At 45.9% G+C, this 25910-nt stretch overlaps 1 pseudogene; it reads left to right on the top strand.

Annotated features, from left to right (window-relative positions):
* The first annotated feature begins 369 nt into the window (after positions 1-369).
* On the top strand, positions 370-2209 carry LOC149123241 (gamma-taxilin pseudogene; annotated as a pseudogene).
* The last annotated feature ends 23701 nt before the right edge of the window (positions 2210-25910 follow it).

Below are 25910 nucleotides of genomic sequence, written 5' to 3'. Positions count from 1 at the left end.
GGAACATTTTCTCATTTATGAGGGAAGGGTGAAATTCATTTCATCTTTAAATGGTAGTGTTAATACCCAGTACTCGAATGCTAGAGGTTTGACTGCCCTGTGTTTATCTTGTGGAAGATGACTTTACAATCTTGAGGGAAGAATAAAGACTCTGTTTTCACAGGAGAGAGGGCTGAAAGCCATCCTCTGCAGATGGAAATACAAATGTTTGAAAGACAGTGAGACATTGAATGCCAACTCCTCACCATGTGGTGTTTCATCTCCAGGCAGAGGGACATTCTTCATTAGAGAATTTTAATGCCCTCTCCTCACAATTGGAAATGTGTACACAACAGCCACTATAGACTTTGGAATTTTCAGTCAGGTTTGGCTGCTGCCGTCACCTCATGGTGACGCGGGTAGAGGAGGCAGCGCGGGGAAGAGGCGGCGACACCGAGGAGGCTATTGAGGCCAGCCAGGGTGGACGGCGACGCGGCCCACAACAGAAGTTTGAAATTGTCACAATGGAAGAAGCTGGAATTTGAGGGCTAGGGGTGAAAGCAGATATGTTGTGTAACTCTCAGTCAAATGATATTCTTCAACATCAAGACTCAAATTGTGGCACAAGTAACAAGCATTCATTGGAAGAGGATGAAGGCAGTGACTTTATAACAAAGAACAGGAATTTGGTGGGCCCAGCCTACTGCACCCAAGAGTCAAGAGAGGAAATTCCTGGGCGAGAAGCTCGAACAGATCCCCCTGATGGTCAGCAAGATTCAGAGTGCAACAGGAACAAAGAAAAAACCTTAGGAAAAGAAGTTTTATTACTGATGCAATCCCTAAACACCCTTTCAACCCCAGAAGAGAAGTTGGCAGCTCTCTGTAAGAAATATGCTGATCTTCTGGAAGAGAGCAGGAATGTTCAGAAGCAAATGAAGATTCTGCAGAAGAAGCAAGCCCAGATTGTGAAAGAAAAAGTTCACTTGCAAAGTGAACACAGCAAGGCTATCTTGGCAAGAAGCAAGCTAGAATCTCTTTGCAGGGAACTTCAGCGTCACAATAAAACGTTAAAGGAGGAAAATGTGCAGCAGGCACGAGAGGAAGAGGAACAGCATAAAGAAGCAACTGCGCATTTCCAGATGACTTTAAATGAAATCCAAGCCCAGCTGGAACAACATGACATACACAACGCCAAACTCCGACAGGAGAATATTGAACTGGGAGAGAAGCTGAAGAAGCTCATTGAACAGTATGCACTGAGGGAAGAGCATATTGATAAAGTGTTCAAACACAAGGAATTGCAACAGCAGCTAGTGGATGCCAAACTGCAGCAGATGACACAGCTGATAAAACAAGCTGATGAAAAGCATCAGAGAGAGAGAGAGAGAGTTTTTATTAAAAGAAGCAACAGAGTCAAGGCACAAATATGAACAAATGAAACAGCAAGAAGTACAACTGAAACAGCAGCTTTCTCTTTATATGGATAAGTTTGAAGAATTCCAGACTACTATGGCAAAAAGCAATGAACTGTTTACAACCTTCAGACAAGAAATGGAAAAGATGACAAAGAAAATTAAAAAACTGGAAAAAGAAACAATAATATGGCGTACCAAGTGGGAAAATAACAACAAAGCACTTCTGCAAATGGCTGAAGAGAAAACTGTCCGTGATAAAGAATACAAGGCCTTTCAAATAAAACTGGAACGATTAGAGAAGTTGTGCAGGGCTCTTCAGACAGAAAGAAATGAGCTCAATGAGAAGGTGGAAGTCCTCAAAGAGCAGGTCTCTGTCAAAGTTCCAGACGGGGAGCTGGCCATGCCTGTGATGCAGCCCTCCAGGGGCCCAGGCCCAGATTCTCCCAGGGAGCTGTATACTTCCTGCAGCAGAGCCCTGGGGGCACCGCTGGAGGCTGCGCCCAAGGCAGTGCATGAGCCGAGTGCTGCCCAGAAGCCCCCTTCCTGCGTCTCGGCCCCAGGGGTTGAGTCAGTTGACTAGGAGGACATGTGATCACTGTATTGAGAGGTCTACTTTGTGTATAACTTTCTCTGTGAGTAGTAACTATTGGTTTTGTGGTGAAAATTTTCTTACTTTTTCTACCATATCTGTATTTTCTTAGAACTACTGGACTTAAGTGGTACAGGAGGCTGCTTAGCAGATCTGATAGATTTAATCTCTTCACTTCCCTCAGCTGTGTTGCACATCCACCTCATGCCCCCCTTCACTGGAATGCATGTGCTCATTGCCTCATCCTTTCTCTTCCTGCTCCGCATACACGATTACCCCAGTGAGTTTCACTCAAGACAGGGCCAACTATTTCACATTTTATGTGAAAATATTAGCCTCATCCCCCATTAATATTATTCAAAAAAAAAAGGAAACTATCAGGATTAGTTTTGCCTAATAGCCATCTGAATGCCAAGTAAAAATAAAACTTGTACTGGTTCAAAACCAAGCATAGCATATTTGCTTATGTTTAGCTTTTTGGTAATATTTACATCACTAGAAGAATTGAGATGGCTGTAAGCCTCTTTTGGCAGGATATGTATACAGAGATGTCACTTGTGAACAAAGTAGCATGTACAGGCAAAGCACTGGACAAACAGGCTGGCTGTGTATGTGACTAAAAATAGTCCTACTGCTTTGGTTTTGAAGTCAGAATCCATGTGTGGAATTTGCACCACCTGATTCTGTTTGTGGATGGTAGTTTGCTTCGTTCCCATTTGGGTGCATATTCTCCACTTCCCACAGAAAGCTGGTTATTCTGTGAAAGCTGCTATTGATGTGTGCAGTCACTCAGTCTCTTGTTAAAAGTGATGAGGGCATAGTACCTGTAGCTTTCATTAGGCAGAAGTTCTTCTGTCTTCTGGCTACTTGAAAGTTGGTTTCAGTTGTTAAAAGAATCCCACCAGCAAGTACTCAAAAGTATTTTAAAAAGGGAATTTTTAATTTTGGATCAGTACTATAGCTACATGAAACTGCTTTCATTTTTAAAACACTGGAGCAAACATGTTTTAAGTTTGGGAGAACCTGACAGAATGTTAAGTGGTCAGGAACTGTTATGCCTTCATTGTTTCTCACCACTCTGTTCTAAGCTGTCCCCCCACAGTATTAGCCAAGGTCTCTACACTTGGAATGGGGGAAATTGAAATTAAGCACATAATTTTTGAATTAGTTCTTTAACTTCCTTTTTTTTTAAGCATTCAGGGGTGGCTCAGTTATGTTATGCAAATGATTAATCAGGCTACACTATAGACTGTCCCTGGTGTGATCTGCATTGAAATGCTTTGAAATAAAAAAGGTTTTATTACAGGTGATGTTAGCACATTCCACAGAGCAAAACTATCAAACTGATACTTGTTAAATTGCTTACTGGACTGAATAAACACTTTGGTCCAGTTAAAAGGGTTTTCTCTTGTTGAGTTTACTTTGTAAAGTCCTGTCACAGTTATGGTCTAAACTGGGTTGGATTAATGGAGAATTGTTCAACAGGTAGGAAATCCAAGTTCCCATCATCAGTAATCAAAGGGCCACACAGTGGAAGACAAAGTAGGTTATCTTCGCTGGCAAAAGTGAGTTGGAGGTGAAAACAATGCCCTCTGACAGACTGACCTTTATACTCTCAAACCCACTTCAGCTACTAAATGAAATACTGGACTCACTTCCCTCAAGGGAAATGAAGGTATATATCTGAAATATAATCTACTTTAAAATTAGTACTAATCACACTTTACAAGAACTCTGCTGGATGTACAGCTCTTAACATTTTATCAAGCCATTTGTGTAACCCACCACGTTTCTTTGTGGTGCTTGTCCTATGTGGAAGATTGTAAATCTTGGACCTGTTGCATATTTTTAAGGGCTTTATAAAGCAATGTGACTAACAGTACTTGGCCTGCTGCTTTTGGCTTGCTACGTATCTTTAGGTAGATGCTTTCATGGTGTTTAAAAGGATATGGATTCTGTCTGGGATGCATTTGGTGTCCTTTCAGAATCCCCTCCCATTACCCTGTGAATAAAAAAGGGACTATCTGGGAAGGACACCCTTCTAAAACAATCACCTCACTGGCCCAATGTTGTGGCTTCGTAGCATGCCCTGTATCTACCATATTCTAGAACACTGTAATGCTACTAGGCTGGCCCAGAAAAGTTTTAAATGTTGAATTCACTTAAATTGCATTTGTTGCACCACCATGGGATCTTGATGTGTATTATTTAATAGTGGCAGTAGACTCCAAGGTGTAGCAAAAACTTGAGTCTGGGTTAACAGACCACCTCCTTCATCCTCGGACTTGTAGGAGTACATTTCTTGGTCTTGAGACCATTGTTTTTAGTTATGTATGCAACTGCCTTTATTAAACCTGGTTATCACAATTCAACTCTCAGGTGTTGCAGAAAAATCTACCTCTTTCAGACTGTAGATGGAAATAACTGTGAAAAAAATGATGCAGATTATCTTCTAGTTTGTGCTAAACACACTGCTTTATTTTTACAGCCCACGTCTTTCATGAGGATACGAATTGTTAAGAGGCAGTCTTGTTTTGCTTTTCAAAAACATTTTGTAGAAATTTTTCACTAATGTGAATCTGATTTTATCTACTCAATTCTGTATAGATTAAGTAAATATGTATGATAAATTTGAAAAAAAAATTTTCAGTCAGTACTCAACTAAAGAGGGCTATATGCCTACACCTCTTATGAAAGAAGGTAGAAAGCTGTGTGACAGTGTGACAATATGGTGAAGGGCATGTCCTGGTATGAAGATATTAAGGATCTGTTCTTTCATTATGACTGACTGCAGAGTCCTCATATAATGGCAGGTTGTCCTCTTATAATCTACGTTTGGTCAACTTCTGCACATCTGGTGGAATGGTGACTGATGTGTTGTATTGGTAGGACTGGGTGAATGCAGAGTCCTCACATCACAATAGGGTGAAGGCTTTGTTGTCATGTGATGGAAAGATGAATGCCCTGTCATCAGCTATGATGAGGAGAACCCTATCACCTCACATGTAGGATGTTTGAACTTGGTGTCCTCATTGCATGGGGAAGAGGATGGTTTTTCTGTGCATGGTGGAAGAGGGAATGTTATCTTCAACTGAGGGAAGCATGAACACATCTTCCTCACATGGTGCAAGAGTGAATTCTGTTGTAAGCAGAAAGAAGGGGAATGTGCATCCTCTCCTGAGGAAGGGTGGGCAGCCTCATCTGATGTGTCATCAGGACAAATGCCATGTCCTCACATGTGGTCAGGGTGAAGATCATGTCTTCATGTGAAGGGATGGTGATGTCCTGTGCTCGGCAGAGGAAGGAGAGGTGACTTGCACTTATGAGGGATATGGTGAATGCTATTTGTTGATGTAAAGTTAATGCCCAGTACCCATGTGATTTAATTTTGAATGGCCTATGTTATTATGATGGAATGGTAAATGTACTTGGCAATGCTCATGGAAGAGTAGATGCTTTGTCTTCACTGGAGGGAAGGCTGAATGCCTCATTCTCTGCTTTTGGATGGACGTTATCTTGACCTCTCCTGTGAGATACAGAATGCTATCTCTTCACCTAATGGAAGAGGGCAATAAGTTTCTTCACTGGACTGAAGGACAAACACTGTATTACTATGTAAGAAAATTTGAATGTTCATAAAAGAAATTATGAACAATGTGTCCATGACAGGCCATATGATTGTCAGCCACTACTAAAGTACAGAAGGCCAAATGTTATCTTCTCATCTGGCAGTAAGGTGAAGGCTGTGTTATGATATGAGAATATGGTGAAGGGAAAATCCTCATGTGAAGATTTCACGAAGGTGATGGTCGAGAGAATGCAGAATCCTTGTGTAATGGCAGGCTGAATGCTCTGTCCTGTCTTTATCAAAGTTTGAGCACCTCCTGCACATCTGATAAAATGGTGATGGATGTGTTGTTATGCAAGAGCTGTGTGAATTCAGGGTCCTCACATCATAATAAGGTGAAGATCTTGCCACATGATGGAAGGATGAATGCCCTGTCCTCAGCTTTGGAGACATGAACTCTGTCATCTCACATGTTGGATGTTTTAAAGTGGTTATCTAGTTGAAATGGCATGTGACTAGCCAATCTGTATTTTATGGAAGGGAATGGCCCTGTTCTCAATGGAGGGAGGCGTGAACACATTTCCCTCACATGGTGGAAGGGTGAACTCTGTGTTCTCAGCTGACAGAAAGGAAATGCCCCCCATCATCTGAAGGATGGTTAAGAAGCCTGACTTGATGTGTCAGCAGGATGAATGACATGTCCACACATGGTGACAGGGTGAAGATCATGTTTTCATATGAAGAGACGGTGAGTGTTCTCTTTAGCAGAGTAAAGGGTGGAGGCTTTATTTATTTATGAAGGAAAGCTGAGTGCCATTTTGTCCTATGATGTCACTGTTAATGCCCTGTACTCGGTGATGGAAGTTGGAGCAACCTGTGATTATTTGGTGGAACGATAAAGATATTTACAATCTTGAGGGAAGAATAAAGGCTCCATGTTCACAGGAGGTGACTTCAGATGCTCTGTTGTCTTTGGAGAAAAAGACATCCATATGAACTGTTCTGAGAAATAGTGAATACCATTTTCCAAACTAATGGAAGTGTGAATTCTGTTTTATTATTGATAAGAAGTATGAACACTGTGTTCTCACATTAGAGAATTTGAATTACCTCCCCTACAAAGGGAAGTGTAAACACATTGTCCACTAAAGACTGAAGAATTCAACTGATATTTAACTAAGGAAGGCAAAAAGCCCAGTCCTCATCAGAAAAAAAGGTTGAAGTCCATGTTACAATGTGAGAATATGGTGATGGGAATGTTTTCATGTGAAGATCACTTGAAGATCCATTTCCTTGTGATGGAAGTGTGAATGCCGGGTCCTCATATAATGGAATGGTGAATGATGTGTCCACTCTTAGTTGAAGTTTGGCCACCTTCTGCACATCTGATGAGGTGGTGATTGATGTGTTGTAGTGTTAGGGCTGGGTAATTTCAAGGTCTTCACATTGCAGTAGGGTGAAGGTAGGTCTTCATGAGATGGAAGGGTAAATTCCCTGTGCACATACACGGAAAGCTGAACCCTCTCACATCACATGTTGGAAGTTTGAATGTGGTGTCCTCATTGAATGAGAATGGGAATGTCCACCTGAAAACTTGAGAGAAGAACAAAGGCTCCATCTTCATTGAGGGAAGGTTGAAGGTCCTATTCTTGGTGGAGGGGTACACACTCACTAGAACTGTGAGGGAATGAATGTCATCTCCTCAATTAATAGAATGGAGAAGTCCATCTGGATTGTGGATAGAAGGACATTTTCCCTTTAGAGTATTTGAATTCCCAATTCACAAAAAGGGAAGTGTGAACACAATCTCCAATATATTCTGAAGAACTTTCACACAGAACTTAGGTAAAGAAAGAAAAATGCCTTTGCTTTATCTGACAGAAGGATGAAGGCCATGTTGCATAGTGATAATATGGTGAAGGCTAAGTTCGAATGTAAAGAGAGCATGCAGATCCTTTTCTCTCATATTGAAAGTGTTGTTGCACACTCCTTGTTGGATAACAAGGTGAATGCTGTGTCATCTATTAATCAAAGTCAAATCACACTGTAAGTAACTGATGGAATGATGATTGATGTGTTGTGAGATAAGGGCTGTGTGAATACAGGGTCCTCACATCACAATAGGGTGAAAATCCTGTTGTCATGTGATGGAAGGATGAATGCCCTGTCCTCAGCTATGACAAGGTGAATCCTGTCAGACACATGTTAGAAGTTTGAATGTGGTGTCCTCATTGATGTGAATGTGAATGTGAATGATTTATCTTCACCTCCTGAAAGATGGAAGTTCCTGTCCTCAACTGAGGGACAGTGAACACATCTTCCTCATGGGGTGTGTGTGTTTGTGTGTGTGTGTGGGTGAACTCTGTTCTCAGCTGATGGGAGGGGACTGTCCTTCCTCACCTGAGGGAAAGCCGGGCAGCCTCATCTGATGTGTCAACAGGAGGAATGCCATGTCCTCATATGGTGACAGGGTGAAGATCTTGTCTTCATGTGAAGGAATGGTGAGTGTCCTGTCCTCGGAAGAGGAAAACAAGGTGATTATTTCACTCATGGGGGAAGGGTGAAATCCATTTTTCTTGTAATGGAAGTTCTTATGCCCTGTACTCATTTGATTGGAATTTGAAAACACTGTGTTTATCTGGTGGAAAGATAAATGTATTTGTAAACCTGACAGAAGAAAAAGGCTTCTTCTTTGAAGGGTAGATGAACACCCTATTCTTTGGGGATGGAACGGCATTGATTTGAACTTTGCTGTGAGAATATGACTGCTATCTTCTCACTTCATGGAATGGTGAAGTGCATTAGGTAAATGGATTGAAGGCCATCCTCCATTTAGAAATTTTGAATGCCATCTTCACCCATAGGGAAATGTGAGCACACTTTCCATTATAATCTGAAGAATGCTCATCTAGTAATTAGCTGAAGAAAATAAAATACCTTTTATTCACCTGACAGAAGAGTGAGGGCTGTGTTATACTGAAAGCAATGTACTGATGTGGAGATTGCAAGGAAGTCCTATTCTCTCATGATGTAAGGATGAATTCAGAGTCTTTATGGAATGGTATGCTGAATTGACATTTGATCACCTTCTACGTATCTGACATTATGGTGATTTATGTGTGGGTGTTAGGGCTGAGAGAATTCAGCTTCCTTACATCGTAACAGGGTGAGGGCCTTGTTTTCATGTGATGGAAGGATGCATGCTTGTCATCAGACAAAAAGAGGTGAACCCTGTCCTGACAAATGTTAGAAGTTTGAATGTTATGTCTTCATTGAATGGAAAGGTGAAAGGCCAGTCTGCACCTGATGGAAGATGGAAGGTCTTGTCCTCAACTGAGAGAAGAATGCCCACATTTTCCTCACATGTTTGAAGGGTGGACTCTGTGTTCTCAAGTCATGGAAGGGGAATGTCCATCCTCACCTGAGGGAACGGTGGGCAGCCACATCTGATGTGTCAGCAGGATGAATGACTTGACCTCCCATGGTGATGTGTGAAGACCATGTCTTCATGGGAAAGGACAGTCAGTGTCCTGCCCCCAGCAGAATAAATGGAAGGTGGGTTCTTCACTAGAGGGAAGGGAGAATGCCATTTTGTGTTGTGATGGTAGTGTTAATGTTCTGTCATCACATGATCAAAGTTTGAATGAACTGTGTTTCTATGATGGGAAGATGAATGTACCTTGTAATTCGGAAGGAAGCCTTAAGGCTCTGTCATCACTGGATGGAAAGCTGAATGTCCTATTCTCTGCAAAGGGAAAGAATTTCTTGTGAAATCCTCTGAGAATTTGCCTCTTCACCTAACCAAGTGAGAACTCTGTTTCACCACTGCCACGAGAGGCAAACAGCACATTCTCACATTTGAGAATATGAATGCCCTCTCCTCATAACCAGAATTGTGAAACAAAATGTCAACTTCAGAATGAAGAATTCTGAGCCAGTACTTACCTAAAGAAGGCAAAATGTCTGGTCGTCATTTGAGCAAATGATGATTGACATCTTATAATATGAAAATATGGTTAAGAGAATGTCTTCATGTGAAGATAGCACAACAGCCTATTCTCTCGTGATGGAAAGGTTAATACAGATTCCTCATGTAATGGCATGGTGAATGCTGTGTTCTCTTGTAATTGAAGTTGGACTACCTTCTGCACATCTGATTGAAAGGTGATTGATGTGGTGTCATGTTATAGCTGGATGAATTCACTGTCCTCACATCGCAGTAGGGTGAAGGCCTTGTTGTCATGTGCTAGAAGGATGAATGCCCTGTCCTCAGCCATGGAGAGGTGAACTCTGTCACCTCACATGTTGGTTGTTTGATTGTGGTGTCCTCACTGAAAGGGAAATGAATGGCCAGTGTGCACTTGGTGATATGGGGAAGATCCTCATTCAATGGTGGAAACATGACTACATTTTGTTTACATGTTGGAATGGCAAACTCTGTTACCTGATAGAAGAGCAATGTCTCTCCTGACCTGATGGATGGCTGGGCAGCCTCATCTGAAGTGTGAGCAGGATGAATTTCATATCCTCGCTTGGTGACCCAATGAAGAGCATGTATTCATAGGAAGGGACGGTGAGTTTCTTTTCCCCCATAGAAGAAATGGAGGATTATTTGTTCACTGATGAGGGATACAGCAATGCCATTTTGTCTTATGGAAATGTTAACATCCTGTACTCATATGTTTGAATTTTGAATGGCCTGTGGTTATCTGGTAGAAGGATAAATGTATGTAAAATCTTGAGGGAAGAATAATGACTCTGTTTTCACTGTAGGGAAGGTTAAAGCCCTATTTTCTGCAGAGCAGAAGACATTCACTTGAAGTCCCCTTTGAGAAAAGGAGTGTCATGTTCTCACTCAAGGGAATGGTGAAGCCTATTTTATCACTGATTGAAGGACATTCTTCCTTTAGAAAATTTGAATTCCCTCTCAACATAAAGGTAAATGTGAACACCATGCCCACTAAGTATGAAGAAGTATCACCTAGAGCTTAGCTAAAAGCCAAATGCCTTCTCTTCTGACAGAGGAGTGAATGCCATGTTTTGATGTGAGAATATGGTGAAGGGAATGTCTTCATGTGAAGATAGCAAGGAGGTCCTGTTCTCTCAAGAATTAAGAGTTAATGCAGATTTCTCAAGTGATGGCAGGATGAACACTTTGTCCTCTGCATATCAAAGTTAGAGCATACTGTACATATCTGACATAATGGTGATTGGTGTGCTGACATGTAAGGTCTGGGTGACTGCAGGGTCCTCACATCACAGTAGGGTGAAGGTCTTGTTATGTGATGGAAGGATGAAAATCCTGTCTTCATGATGGATGCATGGATGTGGTGCCCTCATTGATGGGAAAGTGAATGGCGAGCTTGCACCTGTCCTCTGCTGGGGGATGGATGAACACATTATTCTCACACTTATAGGAGATTCTGTCATCCCTGGCAGGAAGGCTGGATACCCTGTTCTCTGTGGAGAGAGGCATTCTTGTGACCTATCTTGAGAGATAGTGAATGTCATTTCCTACCTTCATTGAATGGTGAAGTCTGTTTCATCACTGGCAATAAGGTCAACTCTGCATCATCATGTGAGAAAATTTGAATGTCTTGTACTCACAAAGGAAAGTGCAAACCCAGTGTCCACTACAGACTGAAGAATTGTCAACCAGTACTTACTTAAAGAAAGCAAAAGACCAACTCCTCGTTTGACAGAAATAATAAAGGCCATTTTATAATGTGAGAATGTGGTGATGGGAGTATCCTCTTGTGAAGATGGCCTTAAAATTCCTGTTTCCTCTTGATGGAAGGGTGATTGCAGAGTCCTCAGGTAATGATGTTATGAATCTTCTGTTCTCTCCTAATTGAAGTTTCAACACTCTGCACTGCTGAGGGGATAGTGAATGATGTGTTGTCCTATGAAAGCTGGGTGAATGCAGGTTCCTCACATCACAGTAGGGTGAAGGTCCTGTTATCATGTGATGGAAGGATGAATGCCTTGTCCTCAGCCATGTTGAGAAGGACCCTGTCACCTCACATGGAGGAAGTCTGAACGTGGTATCCTCAATAAATGGGAAGGTGAATGGTCTCTATGGACTTGATGGAAGAGGGAAATACCTTTCCTCAATTGAAGGAAGCATGAACACATTTCCTCACATGTTGAAAGACTAGATTGTTCTCAGCTGATGAATGGGGAATGTGCTTCCTTCCTTGAGAGAAGATTTGGAAGCCTCATTTGTTATGTAAGAGGATGAATGTCTTGTCCTCTCATGGTGACAGGGAGAAGATCATGTCTTCATGTGCTGGCATGGTCAGTGTCCTGTACTCAGCAGATGAAAGGTAGCATGGTTTCCTGAGTTATAAGGTTAGAGTGTATGCCATTTTGTCCTGTGGTGATAGTGTTAATGCCCTTTCATCACATGATGGACACTTGAATGTCATGTGTTTATTTGGTGGAACACTAGATGTACTTTACAATCCCAAGGAAAGAGTAAATGCTCTGTCCTTGTAAGACTGAATGTCCTATTCTTTGCAGATTAAAGGACATTCATTGGAATTCTCCTTTGAGATAGTAAATGCCTTCTCCTCACTAATTAAGACTGATGCCTTTTATCACTGGACAGAAGGGCAACCATGGCATTCTCATTTTAGAGAATTTGAATGCCTTCTCCACTCTGAGGGAAGCATTAATGCCCACTTGTCCACTTGTGACTGAAAATTATCACCCAGTAATCACCTGAAGAAGGCCATGTGCCTTCTCCTTCTCTGAGTTCAGGGTGCAGGGTGGAGGCCATATTACAGTGTGAGAATATGGTGAAGGGAATGTCTTCATGTGAAGATACAGGTCTTGTTCTCATGTGATGGAAGGGTGGATGGAGTGTCTGTAGGTAATGGTTAAAGGTGAGTATTCTTTTATCCTGTTGGAAGTTTGAGCAGCCTCTGCCCTTGTGATTGAAGGATGATTGATATGTGTCATGTTATGTCTGTGTGAATGCAGGTTCCTCACATCACAATAGGGTGAAGGTCTTGTTGTCATGTGATGGAGGGATGAATGAGTTGTTCTCAGCCATGGAGAGGTGAAATCTGTCACCTGAAATGTTGGAAGTTTGAATGTGGTGTCCTCATTGAATAGGAACATGAATGTCTTTTCTGTACCTGAGGAATGAGGGAATATCCTGTATTAAACTGATGGATGCATGAACACCGCTTTAAAAAAAAGATTTATTTACTTGAAAGACAGAGAGATAGAGCTAGAGTGAGAGTGAAAGTGAGAGCAAGAGCAAGAGAGAGAGAGAGAGAGGTCTTCAATCTGCTGGTTCGCTCCCCAAATGACCACAATGGCCAGAGCTGAGCTGATCCGAAGCCAGGAGTCAGGAGCTTCTTCTGGGTCTCCCACGTGGGTTCAAGGGCACAAGGACTTGGTCCAACTTCTACTGTTTTCTGGGCCATAGCAGAGAGCTAGATCACATGTGGAATGGCTGGGACTTGAGCCAACGCCCATATGAGATGCCTGCACCATAGGCCAGACTTTAACTCTATGAGCCACAGTGCCAGTACTGTGTGAGCACCGTTTTCTTACATAGTTGAAGGGTGAACTCCCTGTTCTCAGCTGAGGGAAGGGGAATGGCCTCCTTCTTCTGAGGGAAGATGGACACATCATTTTTGGTGTCAGTAGAGTCAAAGCCATGTCTTCACATGGAGATAGGTGAAGATCAGGTTTTCACATGATGAATGTTGGATGCCCCATCCTCTACATGGGAAAAGGAGGATGGCTTCTTTACCTATCAGCAAAGAGTAAGTGCCATTTTATCTTGTGATTGTGATGTGAATGCCTAGTCCTCACATGATGAATGTGTGAATGCCCTGTTTAACTGTTGGGGTGATAGATGTATTTTACAATCCCTTAGGAAGAGTAAAGGCTCTGTCTTTGCTGGATGGAAGGCTGAGTGTCCTATTCACCATTTATGGAAGTTCACTTATTTGAACTCTTCTGTGAGATACAAAATGCCTTCTCATCACCTAATAGAAGGGTGACATCTTAGTCTTGTCAGGACAGAAGGGCAAACATGTTCTGTTCCTATAGAATTTCAATACCCTTTCCCTATGATGAAAGTGGGAGCCAAATGTTCACTACTGACTGAAGAATTATCACCCAGCACCCAACTGAAAAAGCTACATGTTTTCAGTTCATCTGAGAGTTGAAGTCCATTTTTTATCCAATTAAAATTCTTTTTTAAAAAAATTTATATGTTATGCAAGTTTCCTATATTTCACAATACAGCTTTAGAGAAGGCAATGTTTTAATGAAAGACAGGTGCATGGTATGTCCTCATGTGACGATAGCAAGAAAGTCTTCTAAGCAGGATCCTTAGTAATGTAAGTGAAGGCTGTGTCCTTTCCAAGTAAAAGACTATGCACTCTGTGCATATCCCATGGGAGTGTGATTGATGTGTTGTAATGTACATTCTGGGAGAGTGCAGGGTCCTCACATCACAATAGGGTGAAGGTTGTGTGATGGATACGTGGATGCTCTGTCCCCCACTATCTAGAGGTGAAGGCTGTCACCTCACATATCTGACCTTTGAATTTGGTGTCCTCATTGGATGGCCTGTCTTCACCTGATGGAAGAGGAAGGTCCTGCCCTCAAACTGAGGTAAGCATGAACACATTTTCCTCACATGGTAGAAGGGTGAGTTCTGTGTTCCCAGGTCATGGTAGGGGAATGTCCTTGCTACCTGAGGGAAGTGTGGACACCTTGATGTTTCTTGTCAGTAGACTGAAAGCCATGTCCTCACATGGTGAGAGGTGAAGATCAGGTGTTCAAATGAAGGATTGGTGAATTCCCAGTGCTTGACTAAGGAAAGGGATAGTGTCTTGTTCATACATGTGGCAAGGGTGAGTGCCATGTCTTTACCTGATGGAAGTGGTAATGCCATTTCTTCTTGTGGTAGCATTAACACTGTCATCACACAATGGAACTTTGAAGGCCATGTCTCCATTTAGTGGAATGGGAAATGCTGTTTCTCACACTTATGGAAAAGTGAATGTGTTTTCTTCATCTGAAGGAAGGCTGAGTGCCTTGTTCCCTGATAATGGAAGGATAATCACATGAACACTCCTGTGGGATAGCGAACACCATCATTTCTCCTAATGGAATGGTAAAGAAAGTTTGTCATATGAGTGGTGGGGAAGTGCAGGGTTCTCATATGATGATAGAGTGAAGTACATGTGGGCCTATTATGGAAGGATGGACAAGCTGTCATGGGCATAGAGAGGTGAACCCTGTACCCTGGCATGATGAAAATTTGAATGCTCTGTCCTAATTATGACATCAGGGAGGTGAAGGACCTGATAGAAGAGTGAAGATCTGATTGTCAACAGGAACATGATTGCAGTTTCTACAGCTCATGGGAGAGTGAACTCTGTGGACTCAGCTGATGGAAGGTATAATGTGCTTTCTTTAAGTGAGGGATGGGTAGACTCCCTCATCTTATGGTTAAGTAGGTTGAAAGGTGCATCCCTTGATGGAAGGGACAGAATCTATGCTGATAGAAGAGTAATCAGTGGTACACTCATGTGAAAATATTACCAGCTTCTGTTCACCTCAAGGGAGAAGTCTGACCTTGCTGGAGAGAAGAGAAAATGCCATGTTCCAAGCTTACAGAATTTGAATGCCTTCTCTCATGGAGGGCTGTGGGAGCATCCAGTCCTCTTCCAAATGAAATATTGTCATCAGTGTTCACCGGATGGAACTGTGAATACCTTCTCACCAGATGGCATGTTGGAGGCCATGTCCTAATGGGGCAGTAAGGTGAATTTCATATTATGTGAAGATAGGATGAAGACCCTGTCCCCTCATGTGATAGAAGGGTGAATGAAAGGTACTCAGGTGATGGTAGGTGAATTTCCTGTTTCCCCTGATGGAAAGCTCAATGCTCCCATGAGAAGGTGAATTCTGTGTACCCAGCCAATGGAAGAGGAAGCATCCTTTCTTCACCTGAGGGAAGGTTGGACATCTTTACCCTATGTCTGTAGATTGACTATAGTTTCCTCAAGGGGTGATAGGGAGAAGGTCATGTCTTTATGTGAGAGAATTCTGAATACCCTGTCCTCAGTAGAAGGAAAGGAGAAGGCCATGTTTTTGCCTGATTGACATGTGAATGCCATTTCACCTTGTGATGGTAAGGTTAACATTCTTCTCACAATGGAGGGTGAATGCCGTGTCTTCACCTGGTGGAATGGAGAATGTCCTTTCCAATCCTGAGGGCAGAGTAAATGCACTCTGCTCACCTGAGGGAAATGTGAGTGCTATATACTCTGCTTATGGAAGAGCAATCATTGTGCTCACCTGTGGGATGGAACGCCTTTTCCTCAGAAAATGGAAGCATGAAGTTTCTGAACTCAGTAGGCAGAAAAGCAAGCACTGTGTTCTCAATTTACAAATGTTTGAAAGGCATCTCCTGAGGGAAATGTGAACACCCTATTTGCTGGATTATTCTAACCCAGTATTCTTCCTTCTCACCCGACAGAAGGTTGCAGGTCACTCCCTAATGTGATTATACAATGGGTGCCATGTCCCAACATGAAGGCTTGGTGAAGGTCTTGTCCTGATGTGAGGTCTGAGTGTATGTGCAGTGCTCAGGAGATGGTAGGGTGAATGTCCTGCCCTTGTCTGCTAGAAAGCTGAAGGCCCTGTCTGGTCTGATGGAAGGGTGAAGGAAGTGCCATGTGAGTGTCAGGTGAATGCTGGTTCTGCACTTGATAATAGGGTCAAGGCTACTTGGTCACACCAACAGAAGGGTGACTTCTCTGTACTCCACTGTGGAGAGGTGAGCCCTCTGCCATACATGATGGAAGTGGGCAGGTGAATGCCTTCATTGCACCTGAAGGAAGGATGAAGGTCCTGTCCTCACCTGAGGGAGGTGTGACTGCAGTTTTCTCACCTGATGAGGGAACTCTGTGCAGGCAGTTGATTGAAGGGTGAATGTCCTTTCTTCACCTGAGGGCAGGGTGGCCACACTTATTTCATGTGTAAATAGGAAGCAAGCCATGTCCTAACATGATGCAGATCATGTGAAGGAATGTTGACTGTCATGTCTTTGTTGTAGTTGATTTGTTCTGAGAGGATTCATCCTGAGAGGAGAAGTGTGGTGGAGGCAAGAGGCTCAGAGTCACCACACAGACCCCGGGAGTCGGGTGAAAACAGGACAGAGGGGATCAGCGCACAGACTCATTTATTTAAGTTGATACAGCTGCTTATATAGCCAAGGCAGCCAATCTGGTCAAGGGGCGGTCTGTGTCCTAACCAGTCACAGCCTATTGCCAGGCAGTTTCCTAAGCCATCCAATCACAGCTTGTTGCCAGCCAGGCTCTGTTGCCAGGCAGTTTCTGACACCATCCACTCACAGCCTGTTGTCAGTAGGCTCTGTTGTCATGTGGCTTCTGAAGCCATCCTAGCACGGCCTGTTGCCAGGCAGTTTCTGTTGTCAGTGGCCATCTTGGCATGACCTTTTCACCTTCTCATGACCTTCTCACCTTCTCATTCCACCACATGTCTTCAAGTGCAGGAAGGACCAATGCCATGTCCTCACCAGATGGAACGCCATTTCATCTTTTGGTGCTAGGGTTAACATGCTGTACTCACGTGATGGAGGGTGAATGGATGTCTTCATCTATGGAATGGTGAATGCACTTTCCAATCCTGTGGGAAGAGTAGACACACTGTGCTCACATGAGAGAAATATCAATGTCCTCTTCTCCCTTCAACTTTGCTGTGGGATTCTGAACAGCTTTTCCTCACCAAATGGGTGAATTCTGTGTCCTCACTGGACAGAAGGGCACACTGTGTTGTTACCATACAGAAGTTTGAATGGTCCCTCCTCACACAGGGAAGTGTGAACACCCAGTCCTCTACTGACAGAGGAGTTATCATCCAGTAACTGCCTGACACAAGGGTAAATGCCTTCTCCTCACATGATCTAATGGTGAAGTCCAAGTCCTAATGTGACAGTGAGGTGAATGCCATGTCCTCATGTGAGACAGGAACCACAAGGGTGGTTCTCCTGTCTTCTTCTTGCTCCAAGAATTCCACCTTCTAATGCCATCCATTTAGATTTCAGGTTCCAACAAGTCAATTCTGGGTGATACAGATAAACCATACCCTGGGAAAGGCCATGTGAGGTGTTAGGGGTGGTAGCGATAGCAGGGGTAGGTGATAGGGAAATCCCTTGTGAGTCCTGATTGAGTTCATGTAGCTCTTGAGATGACTGCATGAGGCAGAGAAATGAGAGCCACTTCTAGTAATGGGTGGGGCAGCATCCCAGGGGAAGCCTTGTGTGCCCCCAGTAGCTCTCTTGGCCCAAGCTGGGTACACCCTTCCCTGTGGGATCAGCAGCGTAAGAGGGTGAGGAGGTAATGTCATCATCTGAGCAGGGAACAAGGCAGGGTCTAGAAGATCCCAGAGTCCTGCTCAGGGACCATCCTGTGGATCAGATGGGCTGTCTGAGAAGCTGACCACTTCTGTGTTCCTTTCAGGAAAACCACAAGAATTGCTGACCAGGCCTCTAGGCCTGTTGCAAGAGTCCCTGGGGTTCAGGCCTCACCCAGCTCCTCAGAGGCACAAGACGCTGTCAAGAGGACAGGTGGACCTCCCTGTTACTCCAACCTTCAGGAGTCACCCTGGGGCTCAGCTGCTGTCCCCTCATGATGGAAACTGCTGAATCCAAAATATTTGAGGTCACATCAGGGCAGGAGGAAGGCAGTGACAAAGAAGGCTCCCTAGAGTCCTGGCCCTGGCCTCTCGCAGTGCACCTCAAAGACTGTGTCCATCCTGTAGCTCACAGATCCACATCAGTTCAGGCATATTCCAGCTCCATCACAAGTTCCTCTTCTGAAGCTCACAGAACCCTGCAGGCTGGAAACTTCTGTTCCCCAGAGAGTAGCATCCAGTAGGGATATGTCCTCTTCCATGTCTGTCCCAGGTCCACTGCAACTGGTCTTCAACTTGTGTAGTGTCCACCTGAAGACAGGGCCAAAGTCATATCACCTACTGTGGCCCTTGCAGTCCAAGCTCTTCTGGCACATTGACAGGCAGAAGTGCCAGGCACGTGTTGGGAGAACTTCCCAAGTCTCCCCACTTCCTAGTAGCCTGTGTGTGGGCCTCCTCCTCCTCCATGGTGCAGGTTGTCATGTTTGCTGCTGGAGCCTGGCACCCCATCCACAGCCCAGGCAGGTCAGCAGCATGCTGCCCTGCCTCCAAGCTGGGTGGAGCTCACAGAACACATCTCAGGAGCACAGTTCCCTGACCCTGATGGGATCAACCCAGCCTCATCTGTTGCTGGAAGACTGGATTACCATGAGTCCCCTGCAAGGGTGTGAGCACCAGGCCACTGAATGTCTTGTGTGCCTGGCCTGTGCATGAATTCAGTACCAGCTGTTCGTGTTGGAGGAGATCCTGGCTCCCTGGGCTTGCATGTGTGTGAAAATACTAGCTCATTGCCTGGGCAGCCTGTGAGAACATGGAACAGTAGTGCACTTCAGTTTGGCTACCTCAGAGCCACACAGGGGGTACTTCTAGCCTCCTTCTCGCCTTGCCAGTTAAAGAGCAATAAAGTGTTTGCTTTAATATGTTTTGGTCCATTCTTGGGGCACACAGAGCCTGAGGTTTGTTCCATTCTTGAGGCACACAGAACCTGAGGAACAGTGGTTCCTGGTGGTTCTCCTTTGGGGAGACAGGCACTGCATCTTCCACCTTCAGTCAGAAGTCCAGGTCCCAAACATTTAATACCTTTTGGGTTACCAAGCCACTAGGGGCAAGGGCTGTGTTGAGTGGTAATAAAGTCTGAGGTGCATGGGCATTGGGACAGTTCATGAGATTCTGTGGAACACACATGTTAGGGTCTGGAGTGACGACTTTGCACCTTCTAGGCTGGCCAGCTTCAGTGTCCATTCCTCTGCGGTTCTGTCTCTCACTGTGGCTCTCCGAATCCAGCTCTTCTTTTCTTAATTTTTTTTTGTTTAAATAAGAGGCTTCCAGTCCATTTTGCGAGCTACTTAGGGTATTTCTTTTTTCTCTTTTCTTTTGTTTTATTATTTATTTGACTGATGAGTTAGACAGTAAGAGAAAGAGACAGAGAGAAAGGTCAAGAAAGGTCTTCCTTCCGTTGGTTCACCCCCAAATGGGCTGCCACAGCCAGAGGTATGCTAATCTGAATCCAGGAGTCAGGTGCTTCCTCCTGGTCTCCCATGCGAGTGCAGGAGCCCAAGCACTTTGACCATCCTCCTCTGCACCCCCAGGCCACAGCAGAGAGCTGGACTGGAAGAGGAGCAACCGGGACTTGAACCCATTGCCCATATGGGATGCTGGCACAGCAGGTGGATGACTAACTAAGTGAGCCACAGCGCTGTCCCAGAATCCAGCGCTTCGAAACTCTGATCCTAGGACAGGTCAAAGGCAGCCCCCGAACACAGGCCAGGAATCCAATAGTGTCACAGTGACCCAAGATATCAGATTGGTGTTGGTGGTTTATTTTGGTGGCTAGGAAACCAGCTAGGTCCCCTCATGGTAGGAGAGCTCACCTTTGAAACTCAGGCAGCTGGATTCACCAACTTATGCATATGTGTGGCATGAGAGGCGATTCCAGCATGGGGACTAATGTTCTTTCATCTCTCCCCATGGGCTGCTGGGATGGGCCCAACATAAGCTTGCCCTCTCTCTTTTTCCTCCTAACACGCAAGTTCATGGCCCTCTGTGCCCCCATGTGCAGGTAGCCTGCCTGGCAGAGAGGATGACGGCTCAGCCCCTCCTCTGGGCATCTGCTGTCCGGAATGTAAGGGAAGGGGTTGCCCTCCAGCTACACTCAGTGACAGTGTGAGGTCAACAGAGAGCCAGTCCTGTGGTTAGCTGCTTGGTGGGTAGACAGCACAGAAGGGGGACAGCTGAGGGCAGAGGTGAGCCCCTCTCCAGCAGTAGCAGGTGCTACGTGGGGAAGCCTGTGAGTGCCCTGGCAGGCCAGAGGTTGGCACACAGTTCCAGCCTCAGAAGGTCAGTGGCCACACTGCACCTGGTTTCCCAGTGTGCCAACATTATCACCAGAGGTGCAGATGAACATGTCTGAATCTGGACTGCAACTGTAACATGTGACTCTGAAAGTTCACCCACAGTCACCATGATAGTAGTAATGTACCACACTGATATTAGTGTGGTAAACTTAAAATTGTGGGGTCAAGGAATCCTTTGTTGAAATGGTACCAAGATAAATCTCTGTGAATGAATTGATTTCATTAGGAAAACTCAGTCCCTGATCACCAAATCCACATGCCCCTCTCAGGCACTTCCCTGCCAAAGCTGTGTAAGTCCTGTTTCAGAAAATGGGCCTGGGGCGGTACGCACACAGGGCTGTTCAGGAAGCCACCACCTGAATCTGCACATTGACTGTGTGTAGTGGAGTCCATCTTATTCATGTCAGCACCCTTGTGCATCAGCTCCAGCACATCCCTGGAAAATGCCAGCTTCCTGGCACCTGGGCTTCATACCTCCATACTGTCCTGGACTCCTGGAGCAAGTGTAACTTTGGGATCCCAGCACCTCAGTCTGGGATCCCAGCTGCGTTGCTATAGACCAAGTGTGTGCAACACAGGGAACTGTGGGCCTGAATCACAGCCACTCAGACTTGTGAGATGCACCACCCTCTGCAGGCCGTGTGTTTGTGTGTCCTTCCCCTGTTTGCCCTCGTCAAGCAATGGACAGTGGTGACCGCTGCAGCCTGGCCACTGCTGGTCTTGGATGCTTCTGTGCAGAGTGTGGCTTGCTGGGTTCTGGCAGTGGAACTGGGGAGGAGCCACGAGCGCTGTGCAGGACCTGCCAGGTGCGACTGATCTGCCTGCCTTGGGAGCAAGGGAGGGGCCCTGGCGGGAAGGAACCGGGGAGCAATGTCAAAAGCAGGATTGCTGGCCCACCCTGAACCGGTTCTGTGTCCACCTGGGGCCCTCTATATCCAGCATGGCCACACTCGGGTTCGTCTACACCCACACTCCCTACAGGGCAGTTCTGTCTATAACCACACATGTCTACATCAGCGCTCCCCCAAGCACGCTCTGTCCTGAGCTGCATGCATCCACCTGTGCTGGGTCATCATCCTACCTGAGGCCTGGCCGCCTTTGATCTTTGCTCCAGTAGCAGAGGATGGCAGTTGGCGCCAAAGAGAAGTCCCACTTCTTGTGATTTCTTATTGGTCGGGCCCCAGTGGCGGCACAGCTGATTGGCTGCAGGACATAACTGGCGGGTGGATGCTGTCACCTCGGGCTGGTGGCCTTCAGCTCTGAGGTGCTTTCAGACCAGGCTTCCATGGAGTTGGGGACGCAGCCGCCTGGAGGAACCTTGAGTCAGCGCAGTCAGTGTGGTGAGTCCTGGGCTTCTGGCTTTCCGGGCCGGTCCAACTGGTCCTCAGCCTCGCAGTTCCTTCCTCTGCTCAGTTTCTGGGGTCCCTGAGGGGTCGCTCGCGCTCCCCGCTGGGCTGCTGGGCTTCTGCCCCAGTGCACAGGGTGCGTGGGCTCCCGTGGGACCCCTGTGTGGACCCCGGTCAGTGTCCTCACGAGACTCGGCATTGGGCCTCTTTCGCAATTCCCCATGGCCCTGACTCGGAGTTTGCTCAGTCTTGGTGCGAGGGGCGCTGCAGGAGGGGTCTGAGGCCCCCTGAGACGCCTCATGGGCAGCTGTGAGGGCCTGGGTGCACCTGAAGAGGCGTCAGGTGCCGGAGTTGGCCCACCCGTGGGGGCTGCAGCTGAGTGCGCAGCTGGTGATTCCGTCTGCTGTTTGTGCCCATCAGGCCTGACACTGGTGGCAGAAGTGCGGAGTTGGGATTTGGAGAGTGTGGGAAATCATCCCCATCTATTATTATGAAAGCAGAAGGTGGAAAGAATGAAACGTTGGGGAGATGAGTGCTTCAGGAGCTCACTGACCCATTTGGGTTAATTAACGTGGTCCTTGGTAGTTTTACACGCTTCACCAGAGGGTGGCATGGCTTTAACAGAATAGGCATGATCCTATCTGCTGTTCAGTGAATTCAGCATTGAGCCGCCTTCGGAGCCGTTTCTGCGGGTATTTTATTTGGACATGAAGGACATTGAGGAGGAACTAGACTTAATTCTCATTGCCAAAAGGACAAACAGATTCAGAAGACATGACAGTTGATATTTAATAAAGCATGAAGCTGTTTATAAATTCACACAAAAGATTAATTTTGTTTCAATTTTTAAATATCCAACAATGGACAGAAAAGTCAGTGATACTGCAGGTCACTCTAGCATGTGAAATTCTAACTGTTTGCCACCTGGTGAGGGGGATGGTAACGGAGATGGTAAGGAGTGCAGAGCCAGCCCCTTAGGTGACTTTGGGCAGGTGATTTGGTCTGTGTTGTGGTCCAGTTACCTCTGAGGTGGAATGGGGTTTATGCAAATGGTGTGCATAACTCACAAGTTTTCTTGATAAAAACTAGGTGGTTTGCAGTCCTTGAAACCAGCATCCTGTGAACCTTTTTTGTGGCTGGCTATGAAATATATAGTCCCCACATTCCCCCCAACTGTTCTCCGAACTGGCTCCCATCACCTGGGGACATGCACCATTGGCTGTTGGCATGGACTAGGATTTCGTGAATGCTTGTTGCATTAAGCAGCCATTGGGACATGTGCTTGTCAACAATACCTGCACACTGATGGAAAACAGCTACTGTTTTCTCTGCAGTCCACAGGTCGACCATCTGTTCTGCTGGGTGGGGGCTTCCTGGGCTGGGATGGCCTCTTGCCATGTCTGATGACTGCCAGCTTCTACTTGAGGCATCAGGAACAACTGGTAACTAGCAGGCTAGCCAGGCCAATGTGAGCTTTTATATAGTTTTCTTTGTATCTCATTCAGGGAATTAATGCTTTAAGATTCAAATTAGTTGTAGCTTCATTTCTGCTAAGAAGTTGTATACCTGTGGGAAACAAGCTCACCTACCTACCAGAGAATGGACTCAGAAAAATAAAGGAGACATAAGCAAGTGTTTTATGGATTCCTGATCCTGAGAGCAGTGACCAGCCTATGGAAATAGGCCCCACCCTCAAAAATTCAGCTTTTTATCCTTGCCATGCAGTGGTCCCTTTCCCCTGATCCTCATTTGCTGAATGAAATGGGGGGTGGAATCTAAACCCAGATGGCCCCCATGGTGGGGTGGGGTAACAGATGAGTGGGTACCCAGACCAGTTGCTGGGCAGACAGGAGAAGGGGGCAGAGGGGGTCATGTGGTAGTAATGGCAAGGCTTGCACGGTTCCAGAAACTGAGACCCTGGAGCCTTTTGTAAGGAGCACCTGGTGGCTACAGATTACAGCATGGCTGAAGGTGACAAAGATACTCAGTGGTGAGTGGGCAAAGTTTGTGAAGAGAGCTCAGCAGGGGACTGAATTTTGGGTCTTTGCAACTCTGTGTCCTTTGTGTTACTGAGGCCTGGTATCATCGGCACACTAAGGCTAAGTCTTTTATGAAAATACACCTGAGCCATTTATCACAATATCACAGACTACGTCTGTTATGGATCTTAAAAAGATTTATTTGTTATTTTGAAGTCAGAGTTAACACAGAGAGAGGGAGAGTCTGAGAGAAGGATCTTCCAGCTGCTGGTTCACTCCACAGGTGGGGTCAACGGCCACTGTTGGGCCAGGCTGAAGCCAGGAGCTGGGAACTTCTTCCAGGCCTCCCATGTGGGTGGCAGGGCCAAGTACTTGGGGCCATCTTCTACTGCTTTTCACAGTTCATGAGCAGAGGTCTGGGTCAGAATTGGAGCAGCCAGGACCAGAGCATGTGCCCACATAGGATGCTGGCATCACAAGCGGCAGCTTTACCTGCTATGCAGTAATGGCAGCCCCTAATACATTATTATCATAGCATTTGCTATGCAGGAAAGGTAATTTAATTGGACTTTGACTCTGCTGTATTAAACATCAAAAACTAAAGCAATCCCTCCTAGGGTCTTTGATTCCCATTCTCATTTGTTCATGTATTTATTTTAAAGAATCATTTATTTCTTTGAAAGTCAAGAGTTACAGAGAGAGAGAGAGGGAGGGAGGGAGGTCTTCCATCTTCTGGTTCACTCCCCAAATGGCCACAGTGGCCAGAGCTGCACCAATCTGAAGCCAGGAGCCAGGAGCTTCGTCTGAGTCTCCCACATGGGTACAGAGGCCCAAACACTTGGGGCCATCTTGTACTGATTTCTGTGGGGAGCAACTCGGACTAGACTAAGTTACTGGAATTAAGACTTATTCTATGCATCTGCTCTCCCACAATATGGTGCTGGGAGAGGAGGAAACAGCTTCTACACAGCTGCCTCCAGTTCAACCAATAAACTGTAGGACTTGCTCCTGATTGGAGGAGAGCAGCGTACTCGGCGTGTGGGCAGCCGAGTTAGGATTGGCAGAGGAGGACTATAAAAGAGGAGAGAGACGGCATTCACCAGGAACATCTAAGGGGAACACCTGTGCAGCCCCTGAGAGAGCCGGCCGGCGGTGTGCCACTCCCCTGCGGAAGTGGGGAATGTGGCCAGGGGGAACCGCCCTTCCACGGAGGTGGAAGGGATGGTAGCCAACCCGGGAAGAACCAGCAGCAAACCCGGGGAGGGCCGAGCAGACAAAAGAACAGCGCAGGGTCCTGTGTCGTTCCTCCACGAAGACGGGGAGTGACAGATTTCCCAGGCCATAGCAGAAAGTTGGGTTGGAAGTGGAGCAGCCAAGTCTCAAACCAGCACCCATGTGGGATGCCGTCACTGTAGGTGGAGGTTTAACCTGCTGTGCAACAGCCATGTTCCTCCATTCTCATTTAAAATGCATGTTTAGCAAAGATGTCAGATTAAATTTTCCAGGGTTCAGAGCCCACCAAGGAAATGTGTTCTTTTTGATGAACTTCCTCTCCACTGTGCTTGTGGTGCAGCCTTCCCGGGGGCTGCTTCCTCATGCCCTCAGCCACCTGGCCACAAACTGGGGACCATCAGTGCAGGTGAAGCTGGTGGGAGAGCACACATTGCAAATGTTCCCAGCTGGGAAGATCCTGCCTGTGGCCCAGCTTGGCCTCAGGTCCTGTCAGGACATCTGCTGATTTAGGAAGCAACTGGCAGCTTCAAGGCTCCTCAGCCCCTGTGCCTCTGGCTGAGCTCTACCATACTATCAGGCATTGCAGACAAAGAGACCTGAGCTCCTCATCCTGCCCTCAAGGACACACCACCCACAAAGGTGCATTACCAGTGGGAAATGAATGGTGCCCCATGAGAGTGATCATGTGGCCTCCTGAGACCCAGCACTGTGCTGTACTGTGCCGGCACCGAGAGTGAGGCCCCTGGTTAAGAGA

This window comes from Oryctolagus cuniculus, chromosome 12, assembly GCF_051225735.1.
Source record: "Oryctolagus cuniculus isolate XC-2025 breed Fujian yellow rabbit chromosome 12, ASM5122573v1, whole genome shotgun sequence".
Classification (NCBI taxonomy): domain Eukaryota; kingdom Metazoa; phylum Chordata; class Mammalia; order Lagomorpha; family Leporidae; genus Oryctolagus; species Oryctolagus cuniculus.
This window is presented reverse-complemented; position numbering and strand designations above follow the sequence as displayed.